Source organism: Lithobates pipiens, unplaced genomic scaffold, assembly GCF_037356315.1.
Source record: "Lithobates pipiens isolate NorthernLeopardFrog02 unplaced genomic scaffold, aLitPip1_a1.2 Scaffold_10, whole genome shotgun sequence".
NCBI classification, from domain to species: Eukaryota; Metazoa; Chordata; class Amphibia; order Anura; family Ranidae; genus Lithobates; species Lithobates pipiens.
Genome location: NW_027507686.1, coordinates 191,507,251 through 191,514,038, shown reverse-complemented (window position 1 = coordinate 191,514,038; position 6,788 = coordinate 191,507,251). Strand labels below are relative to the sequence as shown.

General features: G+C 46.8%; 1 protein-coding gene across 3 annotated transcripts in view; it reads left to right on the top strand.

Moving 5' to 3' along the window:
* The first annotated feature begins 1,008 nt into the window (after positions 1-1,008).
* Positions 1,009-6,788, top strand: part of KCNQ1 (potassium voltage-gated channel subfamily Q member 1) — a 202,200-nt gene continuing 196,420 nt past the window's right edge. For 2 of the 3 annotated variants that reach the window (XM_077460780.1, XM_077460778.1), the window contains exon 1: positions 1,050-1,311. The gene's annotated coding sequence lies outside the window, so the exon portion shown is untranslated. Of the gene's footprint in view, positions 1,025-1,049; positions 1,312-6,788 lie in introns of those variants that run through there. The other variant, XM_077460779.1, reaches the window with a different exon arrangement.

Genomic DNA, 6,788 nt, shown 5'->3' with positions numbered 1-6,788 from the left:
CAAGTCGCCCCCATTCTGTACAATGGAAAGGTTCTGAGAGGAGCGACTCGAGTCGCTCCGACTCAGAAAAAAGGTTCCTGTACTACTTTTGGGCGACCTCAGGGCGACTTGCATTGACTTCTATACAGAAGTCATTTGCAAGTCGCCGCTGAGGTCGCGGCGAGGCAAGTCGGCGTCGCCTCGCATCGCCCGCAGTGTGAACCGGCCCTAAGGGTTTACAACCACTTTAATCAGCCACAGAACCTGTGGCAACCCTAGGCGCAAGGCTCCTGACAGGGACTAATGTTTCCAATGGTCTGTCTAGCCAGAAGGCCCCATTCTTCTAGGTCAGCCAAAGCCAACCATCAAATACTTGGTTGAGGGGCTCTCCCAAAGAGAGACCCCCCCGGGGGAGGGATAGAGTTGCCACCTCCTCCCTTTAAACCCGAACACTTTTAAATTACACAGGTTCTGAGGCTAATTAAATGCTGATAAGTCACCAAGTGAGTTCAATTACCACCTTAATCAGCCACAGAACCTGTTCAGGTTTGAAGGGATGAGGTGTCAACCCTAGGCACAAGGCTCCTGACAGGGACTAAGGTTTCCAATGGTCTGCCCACCCAGAAGACCCCATTCTTCTAGGTCAGTCAAAGCCGACCATCAAATACTTGGTCGAGGGGCTCTCCCGAAGAGAGACCCCCCCCCCCAAAGAGGCCGGTGAGGAGGGACCTGGGGGCCACACATCCTTCCCCTAGACGTCAGGGAAAGCCTGAGGACTCACACCCTACATCCATGAGAAAACACAAACAAAAGTCAAAGCAGTGACCAACAGTGGGAGAAAAATAAATAAACACTAATAACATGGCTGTGCAATGGCCTGGGCCGCACCAACAATTGGTGCACATTCATCTCTAGTGATGAATAGGAAGTCCCTGCATGCCATCACATGGTCCCTCCAGATCTTCTCCTGAGCTCTGCTGCTCCTAGAGGGTTAACAAAAGAGGGAGCAGAAAAACTCCAGGAGCCTTTTAACAAGAAGTCTCAGGTTACAATAAGTTTAATGGCTGCCAGCAGTGTGATCTCTGCCTGGGTCTGTTGTCTTCTACACTATCCTCTGAATCTCCACTTTAAGGAAGATGCTTTCTTTTTTTTTTCTTTTAGGAGATGATGTAAAAATTTCAGCAGTGAAACCACCGAGGAAGTGAAGTTCTGAAAGTTTACATGTTGCAGGCGTGCGATCCAAGAGGAAACCTGAGCACTTCCTAGATCTTCTTCCTCCCTCCTCTGCCTGGGATCTTCATGCAAGCCTGGGGGACCATGAGGAGGAAATAGGTAAGATCTCTGGCCTGGCAAGATTTAGGGAGAAATCTTCTAGCTCTGCACATTATGTATGAGAAGACTTGTTTGCACTCCTCCTTGCTGCTCTCATGGAGCTGGGACTTGATTTGTGTGTGCTGGGACTGTGATGATGAGCCCTGGATAGTCCCCAATGCCATCCTGTTTTGTAGACTATTTCTGGTTGTATTGAGCTTGTGGTTCCTTAGTTACAGAGATCTAAGCCGGTCACACCCTATATGTACTATCTGATTGCACAATTTCTATACAGTCACCTTCAGATTTCTCAGAACTATGTAATATGAGGACAAACCTAAACAGGACTTTTCATTTGTATGCGATCAGCTAGGTCCTTGTACTGTATAGTTGATGGTAGAGCAAAAGGCGATTGTACAGTGTATGGCAACCTTGAGATGTGTAGTTCCTGACAATTACAGGCTATGTAAATCCTGTGTATTTTGCAGCTTATGCCTGCTGCGTGTCTGATTTGTATGTGTATAAATGTGTTGCTGCAGCCAAATACGCTTTTCTCGTAGGATCAATGCATCTAAAGCATACTCTGAACACCACTGAGTAATAAATCAAATGCCTGGAGTTTGCATGTTCTCCCTGTGCCCGCCTGGGTTTCCTCTTACACGCCAAAGACATGCTGGTAGGTTAATTACATACATAGCTCCCAACTGTCCCTGATTTGGAGCAATGTCTCTCTGTCCCTTATTCTTCCTCATTTGTCCCTCGTCTTGGTCTGATCTATATAGATGTCTAGGAAAAAAGTTTTCCAGTAATAAACCTTTCATCTGATTTCTAAATTGCTGCATTTGTAAATTCCAAAAGCCAATCTAAAGGAATAGTAGAGGGTAAAAAAAAAAAAAAAAAAAAAAAAAAAAAACTTGTGGGATCATGACCAAGGCCTGCATACTTTTGCTGATAGGTGTCCCTCATTCCCATCTCAAAAAAATTGGGGGGTATGTAATTTAGCTCCTGCCTAACTTGACCCTAGAATGTGTGTTTTAAAGTGGTTGTAGAACCACTTTTACCTACGGGTAAGCCTATATTGAGACTTACCTGTAGGTGCTATAAATACCTCCACGGTTTAGGAGATATTTACAATAAGGCTGTGCGCGGATGTCTACGGTGCATGCGCGCTTTAGAAAGGGCAGATCGTGCCCTATCTAAAGGGGTCACGCTGCGACTGGCGGCTCCCACATGCATGACATCACACGGCTCTGGCCAGTCACAGGGCCGGAGTTCGTGGCCCCCCGGAAGGAAGAGGGGTGAAGATGGACACACTCTGCTAGTGGGGACGACAGTGACATTGCTGGTTTCAGATACGGCTGGGGGAAAAAAATCGATTTAAATCGAGTTGAGAGCTCAAATTGATTAAAAATTTTAGCAAAGTGTGTGTGTGTGTGTGTGTGTGTGTGTGTGTGTGTGTGTTTTTATATACCAGGACAGGCGTTGATACCACGCAGGTGCTGCGGGCAGGAGTTTTTAGGCGAAGCCGCGGCCTCGCCTAAAAACTCCTGCCCACAGCTCCTCAGGACCAGCGCGATGTCCATCATTTTGTTTAAAAAATCGCATAGTAGCCCATTATGCTTTACCTTTGTGGGGAATGAAGAGGAAGTAAAACCCACCAGGGTTTACGTCCTCTATAAGCCCCTTTTACATGGGCACCTCCATCTTGCGTATTCCGCTTTCTCAGTTGGGGATTGGTCCGCTGATTTCCCCCGCTGAGCAGGCAGGTGACTGGTCCGGTCCTCTCTGCTGTGCAAAACAGGCACAGTCCCGCTCTTCTCTATTGGAGGAAAAAAAAATGGAGGAAAACGTTTGCATCCCATTTGCCAGACGGATGGGAAAATAGGACCACCAACCGTCTGGATTTTGCCGCCATCAGATTTGATCGGATCCTGCAAGTGTCAGCTGACATCTGCTGCTCTATAGAGGAGACTGCAAGGTCCAATCAGGTTCACCTGCAGAACTGACAGGTGGACATGATTGGAAAGCCTGTGTGAAAGGACCCTTAGGCTGGGTTCACATTGCAGCGATGCGGGAACGCTGCGAATCCGCTGCGGGTTCCCGCATCACATGCCTCCCGGTGGCAGTTCACACTGCCCTATGCGAACTGCTGGGAGTGTCAGTGAAACGTTAATGACACCCCCAGATCAGTTCGCATATTGCAGTGCGATCTGCAAACTCGGACAGGAATCGGATCGCATTCCTGTCCGATTCCGATTCTGCTGCGGACCAAAAAAAAAGGGTCCTGTGCGAGTTTGGGCTGGGTACGATGCAAATTCGGCCATACTATCTGTATGGCTGAACTCACATCGCACAGATCGGATGTGATTTGCACTGCAGTGCGGTGTGAATCACATCCGATTCTCTTCACCGCAGCAGTGTGAACCCAGCCTTAGTGCCGGTTCACACTAGGATGACTTGTCAGGCGACTTAGCCGCCTGACAAGTGGCGTCACGTTCTGTACAGTGGAACCATTCTAATTGGAGCGACACAAGTCGCTCCGATTTAGAAAAAGGTTCCTGTACGACTTTGGCAGCGATTTTGAGGTGACTTGCATTGACTTCTTTAGAGTCGTTTGCAAATTGCCGCTGCTGTCGTATCCAGGTCGCCTGAGGCAATTGCGCTGCAAGTCGTGCTGCCTCAGTGTGTACCGACACTTGGCAGTTTTATATTTACTAAAATAATTGCATTTCCATGTTCTGTGTATTGTGTGAGACCAGATATAGTCAACGCAGGGTCCTGGGTTTAGTAACACTTTAACGCGCTCCGGACTACCTGGCAGGGCGGCCTGGCTGTGCAAAAACACGTACAGGGAGCGTGCGTCGCTCCCGCTGTGTCCAATCGGTGGCTACATATGGATAGAAATTTGCCTAATCCCTGCTGAACAGGTGCTGTCTCTGAAAATATGAGAAGGGAGAGAGCCGCTGCTCTCGTGCACACCACTGGATGGAGACTGGGCTCGGGGAAAATATAAGTTCATAAGGCTGGGGGAGGGGTAGCTGCCCTCAGAAGGTTTTTTTTTTTTTTTTTTTTACTTAATTCAGAGAATGCATTAAAGGGGAAGCTCCACTTGTCTGTCTGTCTCCATAGCACCTTCAGTGGTCGGGGTACACTTTGAACCTCTTATGTAGACTGTCAGGGCATCCATACCACCTAGACAGGGGCTTAGAATTCTGCTCTTGCACTTGGGTGGAGACTCCATTTAAGTGCGAGATATTACTTTTCCCAATCCTTGGTAGTGAGCGACCAGCCCAGTTCTCTCCCAGGCTTCAGTGAAATATGGAGGGCATGGAGCAAACGTGTGTTTAAAGAGGAACTGCAGTCTGCTCACATAATTTGTAATAAAATCTCTGCCATTCTGAAGCTTCCCTCCAGCCACATTGCATATTTTTATATATACTGTGATTCTGTACTTGCCAAATATGCTGCAGAAATCTCCCTCCACTGAGTCTGGCTGCATCCATTTTAACTGTGGGCAGCTGAAGCTGCTGCCTGTTCACTTCCTGGATTTACACAGACCCGCAGCTCTTATTGGCCCTCTTATGACTCAACCCCCCCCCCCCCCCCCATTAAACTCTCATGAGCGTTAGAGAGCTGTGGGTGATGTCATCAGCCTAGGCTAATGGCCAGGCAAGAAACAGAAAGTGGGCTGTATAAGGTATTTACTGGCAGAAAAAGTGTGTTTTACTATTCAAATCTTCCCCATTCCCCCCCCCCCCCTCTAAATTTGAGCATAACCCCAAATTTACCCTCCTAGAACAAACTCCCTGCTGCCCCCCAAATCCCCCTTTTCCAACACAAATGTCCTCCCCTCAATTTCCTTGTGGTGCCCCCCCCCCCCAACCTCACATGATACCACAGTGCCCAGGGCAGCTGTCCCTTCTGCCCACCCCCCTTGTCCTGGCCCTGGTCTGCTGAAGACAGAGGGTGTCAAATCCCATTGTAGAGGGCCCACCTTGGAGAGATGTGTATAGAAGTGCTTAGTCTTTGGAGGAGTTGTGCTGTCACCCTGGTGTCTATGGATGTCTCCCCCTCTCATAATCTCCATTATATTGTGGGGAGGTGTTTTGTAGTTTGCAGAAGATAGCTGGTAACATTGTTTAGGATATCAGTATAGTACTCCTGGAATTCTGACAAACAGGTATTTTCTATACTTGCAGAAAATATATGCGCTTGGAAAAAGCGATGCTAAACAGGAGCAGTCAATGTGTGTGACAGATTTACAACAATCCATAGGGGAACATTGATCATCAATTGTTGTGTCCATTGCGCCCAGTAGTCAGATGAAAATCACAATGCAACTGCAACTTGCAACTGACTTGGTAATGTAGTGCTAATTTCAATCCCGAATCCTTCTCAGAGACAAACTAGGCTTTTTATCATGTAGATGCGCAAACCCAAGAAGTGATTGAGACCACGTCTAACATTTGTGACTAAAGTGCAACAATTTCAGTAACAAAGTAACTTCTACTGAAATAGTGTTAAAGTCAGTTTTGTTGCAAGTAATCACAAAATGTAAACGGCTACCTCAGGGTATTAAATGGAGTTGCGCAGTAAGGAATTGTTTCTGCAACTGAATAAATTTACTGTGAACAGCTAATCTATAGAACCACAGTGACTGAAAGAAACTTGAGCCTGATTTACTTTTTTAGGGATAAGTTTGCTTTTTAAAAAAAAAAAATTAGCATTTATTGATTTTTGACCCTGTAAAGCATTGCACTAGTGAACAGCAGATTGCTGGTGCCATGCAGCAGACCCAGTGTATCTGCTTGCCTGTACATCCCGTATGGGTAAGCGGATACAATCTGGCAGGAAGTATGAATGAACTACCGCTGCTCTCTACATCGCTGTGGTGGTTCATTGAATACAAACTGACAGCCGTAAAGGCTCCTGAACTCTGTGGTTTTCCATGCCCAGAGCATTGTCAATTGAGGGAGCTGAACCCTGCTAGTTGTCATAGTGGGGATCGGGGAGGTGAAGGGGCCGATCTGTTTGCAACATGTTACCCCCCCCCCCCCCCCCCCGAATATGGGTGTAATGTAACATGTTACGAAAGGTGAACTTGTCCTTTTTAAAGTGGCTGTAAACCTCAGACATGAAATATGAGCAAAGCATATCCCTCTATCGTGTGTGCTTGTCTCAATTCAGAGCACTGAGTGACATTTCTGTCTGCCTCCTTCCTCCTATCTGCATCAGTAACTTCTGATCAGCTTTCCTGACACAAAGCAGTAAAAAGATAACAAGGGAGGAACTTCTAGCACACAACCTGTGATTGACAGCCTCAGCTCTGTTTTATCTCTGTGTATCATGGCCAGTCACTGGGTATACATAAGGGCTCTTCTTTTTTTTTTTTTTCCTTGTGTGGTGTGTTGTGTGTTTTTTTTTTTTTTTTTTTTTTTTTTTTTACCTAGAGTAGTGTGAACGTACCCTAAGAGTTTACAACCACATTAAGGCTGGGT